Source organism: Seriola aureovittata, chromosome 16 (assembly GCF_021018895.1).
Source record: "Seriola aureovittata isolate HTS-2021-v1 ecotype China chromosome 16, ASM2101889v1, whole genome shotgun sequence".
In the NCBI taxonomy this organism is placed as follows: domain Eukaryota; kingdom Metazoa; phylum Chordata; class Actinopteri; order Carangiformes; family Carangidae; genus Seriola; species Seriola aureovittata.
Window position 1 is genome coordinate 1,760,685 of NC_079379.1, and position 22,285 is coordinate 1,782,969.

Sequence of the window (22,285 nt, forward strand, 5' to 3'; positions counted from 1 at the left end):
GTGGTACTTTCAACCATTCTATCAATGTCAGGGTCCTTGCTGTTATCATTTTCCTGTGACTCCAACAGGACATTCCAATCTGTGCACTCAAAACAGTCTTTTAGAGACTCACTGGCCTCCGGGGTCCAGTTCCTGAATGAGCGAGTGGTTGCAGCCTGTCTCAGTACACAGGGCTTGTAGGAAGGCTGAAGAAAAAACAGGTTATGATCTGCTCTGCCAAGTCGTGCAAGAGCTGAAGCAGTGTAGGCCTCCTTGATGTTTTCATACAACAGATCAAGTGTCTTATTTTCCCTTGTGGAACATACTCGCTCCACCGTTCACACCTTACACAGAGCTATTGTAGCGTTAACACCACAATTAGAATTTACTCTCATTGAAATGGGGCACCAGTCCTCAAAGGAGGACAACAATGAATTACTTCATTGATTAATGTATCAATCTCATATCAGAAGCCGTGACTTCTCAAATCAATGGATCTCCAGTCTCTACGTCAAAAGAATACAACAGGACAACAACTGGGTGTAAATAAAGGAGTTTATTTAACTAAACTACTATGTACAGAGTAAATGCAAAGGTTTAATAATCATAAAGATGAAAATAATAATGAAATGAGCAGTGTGATGAGTTGGCAATGGTGGGAGAGAATATGTTATGGCTATACACTATGACTATACAGCTAATGATACTACGTCTACGAATGAGATTTGATGGTTAGATATTACTATATTTCGACATCAACCCAGTCATGAGCAGAGTGTTAAGACCGGCCTACTGTGAGTTGCGCTGTAGCTGGAGACCCTTGGCTGGAACCCAGGTGGCTGTGGTTGCCGTGGTAACCCTGGAGACGCGGGGTCTAGGTGGATTCTCCTGGACGCTGTGTCCTGTTATCATGGTGACGGGTTCTGCCAGTGTCTCAGCAATTCAGCTCTGGTGGAGTTTGCCAGGAGACTTTCTGTCTCTTGATTTTTGGTCGGCTTCTCTGCAGGCGGTCGTGGGCAGATGTGTTATCTGCTGGTATCTGTTGCGGGTTGATGCAAAATAAACTCTAAGGCGCTTCATTTTGGCTGGATAACTTTAGAGGAGACTGGGGTTGACCAGATCACTCTAAACTGTCAGTTGGTCTTGGCTTGGCTTATAAAAATAAAAGATTGCGCATGTGGACAAAAAGAATGTTACTTGGAGCATGTGGCAGAGAGAGATAAAAAAGGATGAGAGATAAAGGATGCGGACAGAATGATAAAGTGCAACATGGCTAAGAGCCATGGCTAAGATCCATGAGTTTGTGGCTAGCAGCTTACAGCTAAGAGCTGATGACTTAGAGCTAATGAATTAGAGCAATGTGTGAATTGATCACGACTGTTTTATCCCCTAGGGGCTGGCGCACGTTTCAGGGGCATCACCCGTCTTCTCCTATGTAATCAACTTGGAGAAGAGAGTAATAGCTAATAGTTTATAAATGTGGATTACACAGCAGTTCTTTGACTGTAATAATAATAATATGGACATTCTGGATGTCATGTAGTGTGTGTTACCTTGTGTGAAGGATGCTGACAGTATGGTCACATGAAGGACCTTGTCTTAAAGTCTACATGTTACATTTCAAACATTCTATGGGATAGAAGTTTGGGATTAAACTATTGCATAGAAACATCTCATGAGTTACAGAACAGCTAGATATTTAATTTTACATTCTTCCTCAGATCTGTGTCTGTGAAGAGAGTTCTGCTGGTCACTACCCAGGATTGGAATGTGGGTTGTAGTTTATGACTCTTATCTAGAGAGGGGCAGAGGAAGGGAGGTTGGTGTGTGTGTGTGTGTGTGTGTGTGTGTGTGTGTGTGTGTGTGTGTGTGTGTGTGTGTGTGTGTGTGTGTATGTGTTCATGCATGGTACAGACAAGCCAGGATTCACACCTTAGTGATAATCAGACCTTTTGGTGTTACTTTTCTATATAGGAAACAACAACTATCAATAAACAGAGTCTTATTGTTACAAACTGGAGATTTTGCCTATGTTCTCCAGTTGCCTGGTGTCCATTTGTTGATCCTCTGGTGCTGACCCTTTGACCCTTGGTCTGGTTCTGTGTCTCTCTGACATGCTAAAAGCATGGTCTGATTTTGAGAGAAGTGTCTTATAGTTTGATGTTGGGAAGAGTAACAAAGTGCCAATTTTAGGTCCATAACTCTGCATGTCCTTATAATGAACTTCTTTAATGGCTTGAGACTGATGCCAGACCAGGTATGTACGCTACACTATAGAGGAGGCAGGCTACTTGTATAACATTTAGTAAATATTACATGTGTTGTAAATAGTAGTTTAATTTACTAAAGTAAGGTTAGTTTTAATAGCTCCTTATGACAATGAATAATTTCCCACCATGCCAGTAATCCAGTTAATCTAAACCCAGTTAATCTAACGTTGATACACGGCTCGTTATGGAAAACAGTGATTACAGCCTAAACTATCACGATACTAAGTAACTAGTGACCAAACTTTTATTTTCACTGCAGATTATAAACCCTCGAACATAGAAAATAACTAATTGAAATCAATTGAGAAATATGAATTTTATAGAGCTTTTTATTTACAAAAACTGAAGCTCCTCTATTCACGAGTAACCGTAAGTAGGCATAACCTTAAGTGGGGGTAACTGCAAGTATTGCAACCTGCAGACGGATACTCTTGGTTCATACCTGTTCATATCTGTAACTCTGTAATATTTAAAGCTGGAGTAGCTAATCTGTTTCAGAAACACTTTTTATTATATTTCTTTAGATTTTAGATTTTCTAAATATCCCGATAGCAATGAATAAAATAAATGCTCTGACAATAAACAGAAAAAAATTCGTCCTCTGTGTCAGTCACAGGGCTGTAAAAACTCTACCTACCTGTCTGTCAACTCCACTAGCGTGCCTGCGCAGTGCACTCGTGCTTCCTGCTGCATGACCGAGCTGCTTCCGTGTCAGACAAGCGGCAGTCGCAGGTGAAGAAGAGGAAGAAAATGCACAGCAATGGCAGAGAAAGTTCAACCAGTTCCTCCGAAGGCTTTGATGTCAGCAGCAGCTTCACTTGTAAAAGGAAGGCGGAAGCAGTAAAAAGCTGCAACGAAAATAAACAATAACAAGAGTTAACACTGATGTCGCTTTACAACGATGGCAAGAACTGAGGAGACAGAAGAGCTAAAAAGGGATGGATGGTGGCTGTATTAAAGGTAATTACCTTGTTTGTTGTATGTTGTTTTGGGAAGTGGCGGGGGGGGGGGGCGCGCGTTACTAACGTAGGTAGCTGTTTAAGCATAGACCAATGTATGTTTTATGTATTAGCCAAAGCTAATGTTAGATAAACCTGGGTGTAAGCAACATCAGCTATGGTAGTAGACAGGGTAGCTAACTTTATATTTACACATCATGTTGCCTTGTATATAATCTGCGCAGCCTATATGTTCGGTGATGTCTGCACTGCAGTTGTGAGCAGATGTGGTTTGATAGTATTTATCTTATGTCTGTCATGGCTACCAATGGGACTTTGTGTTTTGTGTTTTTTTAGTTTTGAGAAAGACTCCTCAACTTCCACGACTTTACAAGAGGGATTGATGAGACCACCACCCCCGCTCCAGAGTTTCTCTCCCACCGGTGAGTGCAACTTCATGTGATAGAAATGTAGCTTAGCTCTTCAATCCTCTTACAATCAGGTCGTTGGCGACCCGTTTAGAAATGTACAAAGTTTTTAAGAAGGTGTTATTAAGGTGTAATTGCTTAGACCACTGTAATTGATATAAATGCTTCCTTCTGTCTTGTGTAGCTCTTTTGTTTTACATACATGAGGATGCTCCTGACAATATTGGTTCTAGCAGTCATATTTTAGCTAGCTGAGACCATTTATCATACTGGAAAAATATTCTTGAATTTATTATTCGTGTACCTATGCTGGTCAGACACTGTCCATAACTGCTGGACTCAATGTACTAACCTACCCTCTCAAATAAGTATTTTGTAAAACCATCTTCCCCCAAGTCAAAATAATCTGAGACTTGTATTTCTATGTAGCAATAGTCCTGTGTTGTTATACGTTCTATAAGACATTCAGATCTAATTATGTAAATGTCATTTTTGTAGAGATGATGGCTAATTGATATTCTTTCTAAAGGACAGCCACTGCCAAAGCAGAAGCAGACTGCCACATGCAGAGCCTGACCTGTCAGCCAACACTGACCTCTGCTTATAATCAACAGTAAATATATTGTGTATGGCAATGTTACAATGTGTATATATCATATGTTGTCAATAGTATTTGAGTATATGTTTATGTCCATAAAAATCCAATAAACAAGTTACATACCACATTGGATTATTATTTTTTGTGAAGCATACAAATAGATATGTCATTGTTAATGCTGTAAGTGTAAGGAAAAGGCATGTATCATTTTAAAGATTTTATTCAAAAAGGCCAGAACAGATTGTGCACATAAATAAGAATGCTATATAATAAAATACAAATTTAAATATTTACACAAGTAATGTATAAAAAGAAAAGATATTACTTGGTATTGTTACATCCTCCTGGGAAAAAGGACAGCAAAATACTACATGTATTGAGTGACAATGCACAGATTATTGCCTGACAGTGCTATTGCAGTTTACACTCTACTAGGGATGACACCTTGGATCTGGGTACTGGTCACATATTTTTCCAGACACAGCAACTAGGGATAACAACTGTGACCCTGTCCTACTGCTCTGTATTGCTACAAAACAAACTGTCTTAAAGCTGCACAGCTGAACTGCTGGTTCATCTCCCCTGGGTCTGGATTATCAGCCACTGCCCACATGTCATTCCAGATGTGTCTGGCAAGGTGCTGGACCCCGTCGTGCAAAATACAGTACCAGTCAAAAGTTTGGACACACTTTCCCTAGCTTTTGACTGGTACTGTATATGATTCCATGTGTGGCAGCATGGTACCGCATGAGTTGCGATGTTGTGATGTCCTTTCTACATCTGTGGACATTTCTGGTTAATGCACCAGGTAGGATGACCTGTTACCGGAGGTCCTGGTTGAGGAGCATCTGCTGATGTCATTTGTAACATATCAACCATCAATCTTGGGTCACAGAGCTCAGACAGAGCTCCAGCAGGAGATGCCACTGTTCCAAGTCCAGTTCTCGAATTCTGGCCTGTGCAGCAACAGATAAAGACGATTAAATATTATAGAACAGAGCTTTATTGAATTTTGTAATGGTGGTGTTGGTCAGAAAAAAACAGAAATAATTTGCTACTATAGATACCTGCTCATCTACACCTGCTCTACCTCTCCCACGATCTCCTCTGCTTCACCCTTTCCTCTGAGGCAGAGCCTGGCCTCTGTGATATGAGGTGAAATCAGAGCTAGCAATACTCTCGTCCTTGAAGCGCTAACATGCAAAACGTAATATGTGTGTCTGATAAAAATGTCAGTGTAGCTAAGTAGGTGCTGCAGTTTTTTCATAGACATGTCGTTGAAAATTCAAGGTAAAGGTTGAAAAGACACGTTAGCTGTAAAGCTAACTTAGTAGTGTAGCTAACTTTGTTGATGTTTCTAGCTTTGCCTGATATACAGCCTTATAGCAGGTGGCTACTAGCTAGCCACCGATAAGTTGTTGCATCAAACTGTATTTCCAACAAAACATTAACATACGAGCTTGACAGCATTGAGTACGAGCAACAGTCATGTTGGTTGTTTATATTCATTGTGGTAATCTTATATGTTGTCTTACTTGTGAATGAGTCATTCTGTATTGGGATATCACAAGGACAATCATCGCCACACTCCCCTCTCTCTCTCGTCCCCTCGAGCAGTGTGGCCTTAGAGGCAAACCTGAAGACATGATCAATGAGTCTAGCTCTAATCTCATAAGAGACGGGGCTCGCCTTTACTCTTCTTGCCCATTCACCTCTTCCTCCTTGTCCTCATTCCAAGCCTCTCCATCCTCTTGCTCTCCTTGCAACGTTTGGATCTATTGTTCAAAACAGGTGCTGCTGTTTGACCTTTGGCCTATTTATAGGACTATTCCAAAGTGGTGATTGGTTTGTGATCAGTTAAACAATAAATGTTTGCTCATGTGACAAGTGGGTGTGTGACACTGGTGAATATGCGCAGAATTTTGATTTGTTGTGTTCAGAAAAGGCAAACAAGTTACTTCCTGTTAGATTTTATAGTAAGAGAAAAGAGTGTTAGCTCATGGTTTTGCAGATTTAGTTTGTGGTTTTGCTCTTTGAGTTAAATAGTGTGATATATAAAGATTTTATGTGTAAGAATTTTAAAACTGTAATACTGTGAAAGAGACATGTTAAAGGTCCACATAGTATAAAGGTCTCTAGCCATGAGTTGTTTGATTATAGATCAGCTCTAGCTTCTATATTAATACTGTGAAAGTATCAAAAGCCTCAGTCCACAGAGAAACTCACACAGCCTGTATTCAGAAACTGATCCTTAAAACCAGCCGTCAGGACTTCTGGAACTTTGTGATGTCACAACAAGCAGTTACCGCTCTCAACCCAGCCCCAAGCCACGCCCCTCTCGACCCACCATCCAACCTTGCAGGATTTGGTTTCTCTGAGTGTTTACCTGAAATCTACTATATTTTAATTGGATCACTCAGCAAACAGTCATCCAATCAGAAAAGAGGCTCAGAGTCTCCTCTCTTTTGATTGGCTCACCGACCTGTTGTTACCAGAGCTCCAGAGAGAAGCCTGAGAGAGGAGACTAGAACTACATTGAGATGGTTTTGGTTCTTAAAACCACAAATGTATCTTATGGATCAACACTTCAAATAAAACACAGGAGAAGAGGAAAATATGGAGCTTTAAAGCATATTATGTGAAGCCTATGTTGTATTTATCTAAAGCTTGAATATCCCAAATAAACCTGTCTAACTCAGACAGCTGAAGTCTTACATCAGCAGTTTGGACTGCATTTGTGTTGTGAATGAAGATGATGAGTTGCATTATAGGAAATGTGGAATGTCCATGTTTTGAGGGTTTGATCCATACAAGGGACTAAAGGTCAGGATGTTTCAGCCTCAGCTGCTTCTCTTCATAGATGCTAACAGTAAAACTGGCCTCATCACTGCTGGTAGGTGAGTCATCCTCCAGTGACAGCACTCCCATCTGATCTCATGGTGACGATATTGTTCCACTGACAACGTGACAGAGCTGTTTCCAGGTGTTTTTATGCCTGTGAACATCACAGGTCTTTGTTCGGAGGAGAATTCATTAAGCTGTCTCTGTGCTGCTGGTACTACCCTGTCAATAACCATAGAGAAAACAGCTGCTGTTGCTAATATGTGTCTTGGCAGGCATGTTCTAAAATTAGGACTTCTATAGGAGGCAGTACTTATAGCAGTAAGACTGGCTATGGAAACACAAACAGGATTTTATAACCAGCATGACTATAAAACATGCATATCATCATTCATCTTTAAGGTTTTACCTTTAGTTTTTTTATCTGCTCCAGTTTGAGATAAATACAGTGACCTCCATCACCACCCAGCTCATGGCTGGCAACAGTGAGGGGAGGCCCCGCAGATATAGTAACCAATCTATTTACTCAAACACTAACTAAATGGTGTGAAGAGTAAGCAGAGAACTCAGTCATGTCAGAAGTGTGTGGATGAGAGAAAAGATGGTGTGATGCATGCTGGATGGTGCAGCAAACCAAACACAGGAAGGAAGCTGAGGCTATGTCCACACTACTTCAGTATTTAAGTTTTAAAACTTTTTACTCCCGGTGTCCACACGACTCCAGAGTTTTCCAGTTCCTAAATTAAATCCTTGAGTCCCGCTGAACATTTTTGCCAAATTTGAAGAAGTTCTGTCAAGACGTTACTGAGAAATCATGTCCACGAGAATGGGACGTGAGGACAGACCTGAAGACAATATGTCTTAGACTGGCTCAGACTGTCGCCGGAGTGGAGGCATGAAAATGAGTTCAGTGAATGTATCCAGGCAGAACAGTGACAGAGCCGGACACTCATTGACTGACAACAGCCGAGTGATTAATAATGAATTATTCAGTCTGTGCAGTTCACAGCATCTCAGTGGGACTGAAGTGCAAGAGTTTTTACCATTTGACCACTTTTCCCTTTGCGTCTAGTGTGACAGGGACTGATTTCTAGGAATCCTTGGCTGTGATTTACGATGTTTTTATCTGCTCAGCAGTATAATCAAATGAACCCAATACTTTGGAATAGGAGCTTTACAAGCAGTACTTCCTGGTTTCTAAGGTGCAGCCTGATGAATGTAACCGTCACTGCTCCAAAGACTTCATCTCCAGAGACCAGTGTGTGTCTGACGAGCCCTGGACCTCTCCAGGGAAGAGTTAGAGCCAGACAACCTGACTGGCGCACGTAGGCAAAGTTGCCACCTTCTATGTGAAGAATTAAAATAGATATTTTCTTTAAACGTGCAGGCTTATGTTCATGAATTATACAGGATAGATTGATACGGTTATTTATGTAGAGGTTTGAAATTATGCATAGTCATATTAATAATCTAGGCAAATAATCATATTATTAGCGACAGCGGTTAGGACTACGCCTTTATGGCATGTGCTCCACCAGGTGGGCCAATGTCATACTGCTGTATTTACCAGTAGAGGGCAACCAGTGACGCTGGCGTATCCTCTCACAGCTTACATAGCTGGTCAGTCTACTGCTCATGGACACACTCCCTTCCACCTGTTGGCTCTAACTGGTTTGTTTTAACTTGACATTACGTTTGTTCACAGCACTTTGGATTTTAAATGATATGTATGAAAAAAAACAGGACAAATTGCAGCATTTTATTTTGAAATACAGGATGATCCAATAGTATGTTCCTGCAGTACCAGAGGCTGCAGTTTCAGGACCATATTTCTAGGACCATACTTTTTCACACCAGTGCCACCTAGCGAATAGGAGTACTGCAGTTTCAAGACTGTATTATAATGTAGTTTTAAAGGTTTAAAACACTACTTTCTGTCTTGTGGTCGCTAACAGTTGCATGTTGGGAAGTGTAATTAGCATAATTAGGTAATTATCAAATAAAATAAAGCTGGAATCATATGCTATGGCCTTTGCAGTCACTGGATCTCGACCAGATATTTGAAAGGTTGGAGAGAGGCAAGACACAAGGACGACTCTGGGGACAGACTCAAGATCATATACTGTATATATATTTTATTCCATAATAATCAATATAGAGAACACAAATAACGTGTTATTGACATTTGACTTCTCCTGCAGTGTCAGGACCACAGTTGTGTATTATTGATAATGATTTATAATTGTATTATTATAAATATGATAAATGGCTAATAATAATAAAGTAATTAGTTCACTACTCTTAATATATCTATAACAGCTGTCATACTCACACTCTCATGGTCGTCCATCTGCTTATTGAAGTGCTGTCCTGTCGTCCTCTTCGAGTTCTACAAATGTGGTCCTCTGAAAGTTTCCAAAACTGCAGCAGGGGTTTTCTGCAAGTCATTAAAAATAAAATTAAGGAAAATAGGGTCTTACAATGTCTTACATTTACTGTAAAGTTGTTGTGGGTATTTGCAGATAGCGTGTTTAAGAATGGTAGAAAAAATGTCAATAAGCCAATAAGAATCATTTTGTAAATCTGTTTTATTATGGCGTTGTGGTTTCATGTCACTTGTTCCACGCTGTTGTTGCTTTGTTGACAGACACAAATTTATTTGTAAGATGTGGTTATGTCGACATGCTAGGGGCCACTAACCTAATAGTTTGGTCAGCAGGTAGATATTGTTCCAATATCAACTTCACAGTAGCGTCTAGTAAGTCTTAGTACTGAGCAAGTCTAATGTAGATGTTGACGTTTGTGGCCGTTTGTTAAGTCTGTTCATCAGCCTAGGTTTGGAATTGGGAAAGTGCCGACAAGTGCCGAAAATGCCTGGAGGAAAAAAGCTGTGGAACCCACATGCAATCCAACAAGCACAGGCGGTATGATGCGTGTCAGATGATCAGTATGTGAATGCCTGCATTTAGCACTTCAGCTTCTAACTGACTAGTGACTCAACAGACATTATCAAGCAAAATAGTGGCAAGTGAAACACGGAGATCTGAGGTTTGTGGATGCTTCACACTGTGAGCAGGCACCATTTTGCCACAATGCTCCCCAATTCAGACATTGCAAAGTCGTTTAACTGTGGTGAGGATAAAGCTATCCTCATGTGTCACATGTGCAGCCACATATCAACTTTTTCATAGTTTGTGTTTGGTGTCAATACCAGTCACTTGCAAGTATGTGTCAGTCAGTGTCAGTCTAGGTTCTAGGCTGTTCGCCCAGTCATTTAAGTGAGAAAAGTAAAAGCCATAGTGCATAGTGATAACAAAATACTACAAAATACTAAAAACATGTCATTTCCCCATGTCATCTAAAAATTCATATGAAATTCTGGATTTAGAAAATGTTTAGCAATGATATAGCAGTGACGGGAAGTAACAGTTATTTCTACCAACATGCAAAATTGATGGTGCGGTTCTTTAATATTGCTGCTGCAGGTGTTAAGATATTTTATTGCTGTGTTTCTATTTGTGTCTACTATGTGCTGTTGAACTTCCATGACGAGCCTGGACTAAATTTCATACTCTTCCTCTATTTTAAAACAGTGTTTACAGGAGAACAAAAACAAAAGTCTGAGTGAAAGAAATCATTTCCACATTGCTCGGGCCTTCCTTTTCATTTATTGAGATCTTACAAAGCATTGATTTTGAACTATTTAATGGTGCAGGATCCCTGAGACTGTGCTTGTACCACCAGGTGGCAGCATGACACTGCCCTCAGTAACACAATGCAACACAAGAAGATTAAGACACACGGCGACAACAGCAACAGCCTGAGTGTGAATTCAGTGTCACATCTGTCATCATGCCACGGTGCTACTGCTGCTGGTTCTCAGGACGTTAACGCCCTCTATGCTGCAGGATTATCCCGTAGTGTTGTGTGCAGTAATAAATGGCTGTGTCTGTACCACAATCTGTCAGAGACTTGCAGGTATGCAGGTAGATAATGCTTTTATGGGGGCGTGGGCGGGGGCGGTGGCGGGGGGGGGGGGGGGGGGGGGGGGCTGGAAGGATGGAAGAAACGAGTGATGTTTGTTATACCAGGGTGAAATAAAGGAGGCGAGCTGAGTGAGATTGGGGCTGCAGGAGATTTATGTCTCTTATCTATTTAGTAAATGGTTTTGTGTGGAGGTTTTGAATGAGGCAGGAAAAAGCTCTCTGCACTTCCATTACACTCCCACTGACTCCAGCTGAGTCCTCTCTGCTCCCAGGATCTCTGGGGATGCACTGTCGTCCTGTCTCCTAATCCTGATGAACAGCCAGCAGCTCCTCCATCCTTGGATAATAGTGTGACTGTGCTACATCTAAATCAAAACAGCAAAATATACAGCAACATCAGTGACTTTCTCAGAATTGAGATGGAATGAAATGAGAGAAATGGACGCTGAACATTAGGCACTGAGAATTAGGAAAGACATTGGTTTTGGTTTTGCAGGGATGCAGGGGAGGTGGGTGGGAGGGGGAGTAGAGATGACATTAATATACTCATTTACAACAGCAGATATATTTTGAATTAAATGTAAAGCCCTCCGCATTACATAATGAGGACATGTTGTCAAATATATATCTGGCAAGTCCTAAAACTTGATACTGAATGTATCACTAAAATGTTCACCATGCCTGCATTATTAACTCATTGTGTCTATATGTAGACTCTAACAGCACGTGGTTAACGGTCCATGTAGTATAAAGGTAGATGTCCATGTGTTGTTTGATTATAAAGCAGGTCTAGGTTCTATATTAATACTGTGAAAGTATCAAAGCCTCAGTCCACAGAGAAATGCTCACAGCCTGTATTCAGAAACTGAACCTTATAACCAGTCGTCAGGACTTCACACAGACCTGGACTCACAGACCTGTTTTTACTAGAGCTCCAGAGAGAGGCCTGAGAGAGGAGATGTCCTGACGGCTCTCTATTCCCATTGACAGCCTGGGGTTGGGTTGGTTGGGAGGTTCTGGAGAAGCCCATTCATGCCACAGCCCTAGATGGCCACCTTCTCTACAGGGTCACACATCAATCAACTCCTCTTCACATGAGAATGTCAGGTAATTGCGGTGAAACACTCACGTTTCACCTATTTCATCCCAACAGCCTGTCACCTGCTCCTAGCCTGCCAGTTGCCTCTGAGTTTCCAGATCTTTCCAGTGTTCCCAAGGAGTATTTGGATCTGAAGGAGGTATTTAACAAGGCCCGAGCCACCTCTTTCCCACCACGCCGCCCTTATGACTGTGCTATTGACCTCCTGCCGGGTCCTTCTCCTAGGTGCAAACTCTTCTCTCTAGCTCCTCCTGAGACCAAGGCTATGGAGAAGTACATCAAGGAATCCTTGGCAGCAGGAATCATTTGGTTGTCATCGTCTCCTGCTGGAGCAGGGTTTTTCTTCATGAGTAAGAAGGATAAATCCCCAATTATGCCATTTGGTCTCACAAATGCTCCTGTAGTCTTCCAAGCATTGGTTAATGATGTTCTCCGGGACCTGCTCAATGTTTATGTTTTCGTGTACCTGGATGACATTCTCATCTTTTTGATATCCAGACAGGAGCATGTGGTGCATGTACAGCAAGTCCTCCAGAGGCTCTTGGAGGACCAACTCTTTGTGAAGGCCGAGAAGTGCGAATTCCACACCTCTGAGGTATCTTTTCTGGGCTTTGTCATCAACACAGGGGGAATCTAGATGGATCCAGATAAGACCAAGGCAGTTTTGGACTGGCCAACTCCTTCCACAAGCAAGGAACTTCAATGCTTTTATGGGTTTTGCAAACCTCTACAGATGGTTCAACCGAAACTGCAGCCCTTCCGGTGGTCCTCCGCAGCTGAAGAGGCTTTTGGTGAATTGAAATCACGTTTCACCTCTGCTCAGATCCTGTTCGCCAGTTTATTGTGGAGGTGGATGCGTCAGACACCGGCGTGGGGGCACTTCTATCTCAGCGGTTGGCTGAGGATCAGAAAGTTCAACAATGTGCGTTAATTTCCTGGAAGCTGTCCTTAGACGAGAGGAATCACGACACTGGGAACCAGGAGCTATTGGCAGTCAAGCTTGCACTGGAGTAATGGAGACACTGGTTCGAGGGAGCAGAACAGCCATTTGTGGTCTGGACAGATCACAAAAATCTTGAGGACATCTGTTCAGCCAAGCGGCTGAACTCTCATCAAGCCAGGTGGGCCCTCTTCTTTAACTGTTTCGATTTCTCCCTCTCATACAGACCAGGCTTTAAGAACCTTAAGCCCGACTCTCAGCAGCAGAGTTCTCCATCTCAGCCTGAAGGTATCCTCTCACCTGCATGTGTCATCGGTGCGGTAACCTGGGAGGTGGAGGACAAGGTAAAATGCTCCCATTCTATGCACCCTGCTCCCAGTACTTGTCCTGAGAACCGGTTGTTTGTCCCTGCCAGTCTCTGTTGTCAGGTTCTCCAGTGGGGGCACTCTTCTTGCCTGGCCTGCCACCCTGGGGTGAGACATACTTTAGCTCTGCTACGACAATGCTTCTGGTGGTTATCAATGGAGAGGGACACAAAAGGAATGTGTTGCTGCTTGCCAGGTCTACTCTCAGAACAAAAGCTCTCACCAAGCTCCCTCAGGCCTTCTTCATCCTCTGCCAGTTCCTCATCGCCCCTGGTCCCACATCTCTTTGGATTTTGTCACCGGCCTACCTTCCTCTGATGGTAACATGGTCATACTCACTGTCATTGATTGGTTTTCCAAATCTGCTCAGCTCATTCCGTTACCCAAACTACCCACTGCCAAAGAGACAGCTGAGGTTTTGATGCAACATGTGTTGCATGGTATCCCAAGTGACGTTGTATCAGACCAGGGGTCACAGTTCACCTCTTGTTTTTGGTCTGAGTTTTGTAGGCTGCTGGGGGCCACCGTCAGTCTGTCATCCACCCCCAATCCAACAGTCACGCAGAACGAATGAATCAGGAGATGGAGACAGCCCTGTGCTGCCTTGTCTCCTGTAACCCCTCCTCCTTGTCCAAGCAGCTCCTGTGGTTGGAGTACAGCTATAACACCCTTCCTAGTTCGGCTACCGATCTCTTGCACTTCCAATGCTCCCAGGCGTTTTGGGTTCACATCAGTCTTTACTCGTAAACATCACACACGATCTACCTTTATACTATATGGGACTTTAACATGTCTATAATAAAATTAGTCATGCAATAATAAATAATCATTCTAGAAAAGTGGACAATAAATGTTGTAGTTATATTTTTCCTATGAACACATGTTTAATAAAGTAACTACCAGGATCTTCTCAGTTTTCAGCTCACTGGACAGTGATGGGAACTATACACAACAAGCTTACAATAATTATCCTCAGGTCTTTTTGCCTGCAGAAGGTCCTGTCAACATGCGTGTTACAGTGAGCAGATATTGAAGAAACACCTCAGTGAACACATCCAGTTTTGTTTCCAGTGGGCCACAAAAGGTCAGTGTGTCAGCTGAGCTGTCAGCTGCTCAGTAAACAACGAATAAAATGTATTACTGACAGAGCTGCTGGCTTGTTATCGCTCCCTCCTGTGTGGCTGTGCAGGAAATCAGGCTTTGAAGACGGTATAATTGCAGTTTGTCAGAGCTCCTGGAACTACTGCTTCCATTTATGGATTGCAGATGTTCTTTTTTTTTTTTACTGTGGTGTTTATCAGTGTGAGGTTTGTGCCACAGAGGGCGAAAGTCAGCATAATGTACCGGAGCAGTGACTGTGTCCTGTGGGTATTTGGATGTCGGTGATGCTGTATTGTGTTTCTCAGGCTGTTAAATTGGAGGCAGCAGTAATCCAAGATTTAACAGTGATTTGATGTGGAGGCCTGGAGCTGTAGCTGAGGCCAGCAGGTAGCAGCATGCATTAGCATCTTTTAATTAAGACTGAACACCCAATATCTCTCCACCATTACGCCTCCACCTCCTACCTGAGACCAACCTGGCGAGGGAAAGGTCAGCTGTGTGTGTGGGTAGGAAAGAATAGAGCTTTCCTTAGTTTTCCTTCTAAACATTAACATAACTATACCTATAAAAGTAAAGAGGTAATACTCAAGTCATTATTCTCTGAAAATACTCAAGAACTGAACATCAATTAAAGATAAGACAAAGTGATCTTTGTAGTAAACATTATCGTTTAAGTAAAACCTTATTATATCATATCATAAAGTATAAGGCATTTGTAATATATATACAGAGCAGCTAGAGCACTCACTGTGTATTCAGACTGAAAATGGATAGAGCAAAAAAATTTGCTCTGGCTGCCAAGGACGCTTGAAGTTCGTGAGCGCTCTGACGTCGATGTCGTGGAAGCAGCTAGCAAGTCCATTCAGAATGTTTAGTCTGCAAAGCTAGCTAGCATGTAATGCCCTCCTATCTTCACAATGAATTATAGGCTACACTTCACCAGCTCACCTGGAACAATGGCTGCCAAACTATGTCATAGCTCATTACCATAAAGATGTCTGGACTTCAAGTCAGAGTGCGCAGGGGGGCAACTATTTCTCCAGGGCAAAAGGGAACCCAGGACAGTGCAGGGCGTGTGCTTCAGTGAACTGAGGTGTTGGGCATATGTGTATTTTAATATTATTTAATGACCCAACAGGTAAAACTCCTGAATTCCTGAGTGAAGAGGGTGAGAGGGTAAGAGGTAAAAGGGTGTCTATTATAGAAGCTGGTATCATAAAGGTAAAGGACTAACTTAACAACCACACCAAATTAAATAATAAAGTGTGTATTGATATCAAAACCTATCCCTACAACTAATCCTCCATTGTTTCACTGCTCATGACTGAGCACCAGTGTTTGCTAAAATTATATATAAGACATTTTATGCTGCTAATGAAATGACAAGCTACAGGGCTGCCAACCTTTCAGAAAAGCTAGGAGTGAGAAAGGGGATTTTTTATTTTTTATTTTTTATTTTTTATTTTTTTTCAGGGGTGGGGGTGGGAGGGCATTTCAGGACATCTAATCATCCTAACCCACTAAACCACCTAACCATTAACAAATGAACATAGAAATAACAGCTCCTGGCAACCAGAGGGATCGCTTGCTTGGTGGCCAAAGATCACAACCTCAGTATGTGGACAGGATGGATTCAGTGAGTGAGTCAGTGAGAGACACTCCTCTAGGCCATTCCCACACACTACAGATCCAGGAATATACTAACTTTGTATAAATAAACATACACAGACAGAGCAGGACACAAGACACAGCATGGCTCATTTTGTCAATATGTTATATTGGTCACTGACAGAATAAAAAAAAGAAAAAAATATATATATACATAAAAGACTGAACTGAACTGAACAAAAACAAATTAAAGTGCTTTTTTTTTAAACAAGCTGAAATAAATACATAATAAATAAAAACAAACATATCACAAATCAGTGTTGTCCCTCCCTCTTCTTCCTTCTCTCCCTCCTCTTCCTTTTCTCCCTCTTCTTCCTAAACAGTCGTGTTGGTTTAATTAATCTACACAAGTATGTCTACCAATTGCAATATGATATCACAATTCTTGCCAGAGGCTTGTACTACGAAGCAAGATTTGAGGCTATCAGGGTCACTTCAGGTTTAACTTCAGGTTTTCAGAACCTACCGCAGTCGTTCACTTGTTATCAGGGTAATTCACCATGGTAACTGATGCTGAACTCCTAACCTGCTGTGGTGCAGGTTAACTTCAGAGGATCAGATCAAAACCTGTCAAAAGCCCAGCTACTGACCAATCAGATCACAAAAAGTGAGTCATCATTCCTACAGGATCCTGACAGGGACAAAAGAGTTTACAATAAAGTCATCAATAACAATGATCAGTAGACATTATAAAAATCAGTGGAATCGTTTCCCTGTGTCAGACCAGCATATATCCATTATGTTCTATAACAGAGTTTGCATGGAGAGTTTATCACACTAAGTACATATATGATAACTTATAGCTTCGTTTTAATTGAACAAAGATTTTTTTAATCTAACAGGATTCCTGACCGTAATGAAGCTTTTACTCTCCTCTTCATCACAGGAGACTCTGTGACCACAACTGGAAATAAAAACTAAACCTCTGATAGAAAAATTAGCCACACGCTGTTGAATATTTCCATGATTATAAATTTGATTTATAAATTTAAAACATTTCAGTCAGACTGACTCATCAAACATCAACTACTTCTCTCCTCTCTGCAGCAGAAACCGTCTGACATTAACTTGAACTGTTTTATCTGCATCACATGTTCAAAACAGTTTGTTCATCATCAGACATTATACTCACTGATAAACTTCATGATAATTCATACACTTATTTACGATATATCCGTCATCTGACTTTAAAAGTAGCTTAATTATATTTTGAAATATTTTTTTTTATTGCAGTTGTGATCATATTGTTTACATTTCACCTTGTTGAATGTCACGTCATTAAAACTGAACTTACTGGCAAGTATCAGCGTGTCTTCTCATAACTTAAGTACTTCATTCATAGTTCAGACGATGTTGCTTATAATTAACAACCCCGCCTCCTTCGCGTGAACGTGCTCGTAACCGGACAGGTAAACCCGGGGTTACCTGAGCCAGTTGATAAGCAGCTTTGTAATACAGGTTATCAGGACGGTCAATGTTAGGTTCAGTTAACACAGATGATTAAAAGTTACCCTGGATATGTTGAACACACACACACACACATCCTTTAGCCAATATAACAACAAAAATAAATGTTTAAATTTGATGTAGCTAACAGTAGACCAAAAAGTTTATTTTAAAATTAGACTTTTAGAGTATAATTGTCCCAGATTTTGACAGGCAATCATTACAGCGGTCTTCTGATACCACACATAAAAAATGCTAAGATTTTAATTGGTGTATAAAGAATGCGAATGATTTATCAAGCTGCAGCATCAAATTAACATTTCTTCCATGCCTGCAATATGTTTGACTTAAGCTTTCACAATTGTTAACAAAAAGACTTAGCTGGGCTTGTCTTAACTGAGCCAGCTTAGCAAGACTATGTCAGTTAGTTTGTGGATTTCAAAGTTACACAGCAATTAAGCTGTAAAGAATACCCACTAAAACTCATCCAAATACTCATTAATAAGTGACTTACACATACACTATATTGCCAAAAGTATTGGCTCACCGGCCTTGACTCGCAGATGACCTTAAGTGACATCCCATTCTTAATCCATAGGGTTTAATATGACGTCGGTCCACCCTTTGCAGCTATAACGGCTTCAACTCTTCTGGAAGGCTTTCCACAAGGTTTAGGAGTGTGATTATGGGAATTTTTGACCATTCTTCCAGAAGCGCATTTGTGAGGTCACACACTGATGTTGGACGAGAAGGCCTGGCTCTCAGTCTCCGCTCTAATTCATCCCAAAGGTGTTCCATCGGGTTGAGGTCAAGACTCTGTGCAGGCCAGTCAAGTTCATCCACACCAAACTCTCTCATCCATGTCTTTATGGACCTTGCTTTGTGCACTGGTGCACAGTCATGTTGGAACAGGAAGTGGCCATCCCCAAACTGTTCCCACAAAGTTGGGAGCATGGAATTGTCCGAAATCTCTTGGTATGCTGAAGCATTCAGAGTTCCTTTCACTGGAACTAAGGGGCCGAGCCCAGCTCCTGGAAAACAACCCCACACCATAATCCCCCCTCCACCAAACTTTACACTTGGCACAATGCAGTCAGACAAGTACCGTTCTCCTGGCAACCGCCAAACCCAGACTCGTCCATCAGATCGCCAGATGGCGAAGCGAGATTCGTCACTCCAGAGAACGCTTCTCCACTGCTCTAGAGTCCAGTGAAGGCGTGCTTTACACCACTGCATCCGACGCTTTGCATTGCACTTGGTGATGTATGGCTTGGATGCAGCTGCTCGGCCATGGAAACCCATTCCATGAAGCTCTCTACGCACTGTTCCTGAGCTGATCTGAAGGCCACATGAAGTTTGAAGGTCTGTAGCGATTGACTCTGCAGAAAGTTGGCGACCTCTGCGCACTATGCGCCTCAGCATCCGCTGACCCTGCTCCGTCATTTAATGTGGCCTACCACTTCGTGGCTGAGTTGCTGTCGTTCCCAATCGCTTCTACTTTGTCATAATACCACTGACAGTTGACTGTGGAATATTTAGGAGCGAACCCCCCCCAAACACAGAGCTAAAAACAGAGGGAATACTGAACTTATGTGGACACAAACACCATTGTGTTGCTCTGTGCCTGCAGGATGTTAAAAGGGATGCTAACATGTTAGCAGAAGGCTATGACGTCATGTGTGTCATTTATCTTACTGTAAACTGCTTATCTATAGTCTCATGATGTGATTTCCTTTTGTTGTTAAATGTCCAGGCATCACATGTGGACAAGCAAAGTGTTGATGTACTGTTTGCTTCTAATTCCCATTGTCATTCGCAAGCAGAACTGCACATGTGAGAATACATGATGCATGCGCCATGATGCGATTACATCATTTAGTTATCAGCACACATATGCTCCCCTGCTTCATCTGTTATCCGACATTTATGAGCTACCTGTGTGTGTGTGTTTGTGTGTGTGTGTGTACAAACTGTATGACTACAGTAGGTGTGTTGTTGTGGGAGTGAATGGGAGAAGACCCTTCTGTCACAAGGTGACATGGGAGGATTTACTGGGTGCACCAAGATGGCTGCCTCCAGCTGCAACCAATCAGCCACTTATTGACTCACCCATCAAAGCAGGTGTGTCTAGGCAGAGAGTATGTGGTGATTGGGCCACAAGATGTGTGGGTGTGTATATATATATATAACTGCAGGTATCAGACGACGTGGGGACGGAGAGATTGCAGAAGGAGCAAGGAGGCCGCTGAACAGAAGGGAAAAAAAAAAAAGAAACGGCCGTGGAGGGGACCCAGGCTGGCAGGAATCTGGAGGAAACCAAAGCTAAGTGACTCTCTCTCTCAGCCACATTTTTCTCTACTTGTTCGGATAAACTTCCTGTTGATCAGCTAAACCGGCGGACCAGTGGAGTGCTGTGAGACTCAGCCCTGGAAAGCATGCTATATTAATATTTTTTTTTCTCTCTTTATCATTGTGTGGAGTGCGACCTATTCTTTTCCTTTTGTGTGCTGAGGACTCGACAGTCGGATAGGCGGGCCGGAGCCTAGAGCAGCCACTGAGAGTCAGTGGACTGGACTTGTATTTGTCAACAGAGACTTGGAGAGAGAGAGAGAGAGAGAGACGACCGTCTGTGCTGGAGCCCTTCTAACCAACGATCCCCCCTTCCTGCCTGGATGGTTGAACGCACCTGTGCCCATCTACCCCCCCCCTTCTCCAAACTAGACTTTTTACAACCCTCTTTTGATATAAATAAAAAGAGACTGTTTTAACCTTTTAATTTTGGCGTGTTGGCATATTTGGGTGGGTGTGGTTTACTCCTCTGAGTAGCGCTTGGGATAGAATTGACACAGGCAGTTTCCGCCTGTTACAAGTGGCGTTGTCGGCAGGATTGCTACTCAGAGTTTGAGTGACCAGAACCCCTCAATATGTCTGACGAGGCACCAGTAGCACGCCCCCAAGTGATGCCTGTTTTCATGGGGGCCCCGTGGGCCCAGAGGTTTGGAGGTCCAGGGTCTGAGCCCAGCCTGCAGGAGTGGAAAAACCAAACAAATTATCTGGCTGGTTTGCAGGGACTGAGTGAGACACAGAGACTGCAGTTTGTCCTTGGGTCACTAGAGGGTGAAGCAAAGAGGGAGGTCCAGGCTGCACCAGAAGACAAGCGCCATACCCCCGCTGCTGTTTTTGAGTTTTTGGCTGAGCTTTACGGAGATAACACCCCAACCGCCTCTTTGAGGGCACAGTACTTTAACTGTAGACAGGGGCCAAAGCAATCTCTCCGTTCCTTCTCATTGCAGATACGAGAGCTGTTCCTCCGACTGAAGGGGAGAGAGGACCATGGTCTCGGTGATGGAGACGCATTATTGCGAGACCAGTTCCTCTTGGGGCTCCGTGATGGCCCAATTCGCCAGGGCCTTAAGCTACAGCTTCGTCAAAGTCCAGATTTGACCTTCACGGACGTCCGGAAGGAGGCCTTGGCCTTGGAGCTGGACCAGCTAGAGATGGCCGAGCAGTCCACATGTATGGCCACAAGCAGTGCCAGTGCCCCCACCCCTCCACTTGCAGTCCACTGGAAGCAGGAACTCCGGTCCGAGATAATGAAAGATGTGCAAGAGCAGATGGCTGGGTTTTCCAAGACTCTCTTGGAAGAACTTCGCCGAAGTCGACTGCCTGGCCCCCCTGTTCCACATGAGAGATCCTACTCGGAAGGTACAAGAGAGCAGGGGCGACGCTCAGGCCGACCCCCTGGTTCAAGGTTCCAGTGGGATGACCAGGGTAGGCCTATTTGCAATCGGTGTGGTGTAGCAGGGCACATTAGCAGGCAGTGTACACCTCGACGCACCTCTCAAGAGGGTTTTTAGCTTCACCAGCCACTGTGGGTCAAGTGGCTGGGACCCCCCTTACTGACCCCTCACCTTCTCCCAGAGACATTTTAGTTGGCCAGTGCCCTATTGTGGAGGTACACGTCAATGGAAAGAAGGTCAGATGCCTAGTTGATACTGGTTCTCAAGTTACTCTGTTTTCACAAGGCTTGTGTAATGAACTTTTTGGTGTCCAACAATTACAGGGGTTGGAGGCACCGTGGCTGACCTTGCGGGGTGCAAACGGACTGGACATCCCATACATTGGATATGTAGTGGCAGACTTCCAGGTGCAAGGTGTCCCGGTGCCAGAGAAGGGGGTTGTTATTGTCAAAGACCACTGCCTGGGTGCCCACCGAGCCCTGCTAGGCATGAACGTCATCTCCGCCTGCTGGGAGGCGCTGCTTGAAAACCGGAAGGCCCAAATCATGCAGACCACTGCAAGTCGAGAATGGGAGCAGATCATTGCAGACTGCCAGAGGATTGAAGCGGCCCAGTTTTCAGAAATACAAGAGGACACTGCCCGGGTTGCCTGCCGCTATGCCCTCACCATCCCCGCCCAGAGTGAAGCAGTTGTTTGGGCGAAGGTGCCTGCCCGGCCTTACGGACCAAATAACTGGGTGATGGTGGAGTCACACAGCGAGTGCCAGGGAATTGAGGTGGCCCAAGCTCTCGCCACCGTGCACAGGGGCCGTGTGCCTGTGAGGGTTCGCAACACCAAACCCTACCCCGTCAACCTTCACCGTCACCAACGTCTGGCCCTTGTTAC

The 22,285-nt window shown here is 43.2% G+C and overlaps 1 protein-coding gene and 1 long non-coding RNA gene across 7 annotated transcripts in view; both read left to right on the forward strand.

Moving 5' to 3' along the window:
* gabbr1b (gamma-aminobutyric acid (GABA) B receptor, 1b) overlaps positions 1-22,285 on the forward strand; it is a 170,312-nt gene that overhangs the window by 54,679 nt on the left and 93,348 nt on the right. The window lies entirely within an intron of this gene.
* On the forward strand, positions 2,625-4,244 carry LOC130183388 (uncharacterized). Of its 2 annotated transcripts, none has more exons than XR_008829832.1 (3): positions 2,625-3,209; positions 3,545-3,630; positions 4,145-4,244. It is a non-coding gene; the product is annotated as an uncharacterized LOC130183388 (long non-coding RNA). The 2 variants fall into 2 exon arrangements; XR_008829833.1 differs by having other exon boundaries at positions 2,626-3,209; positions 4,150-4,244.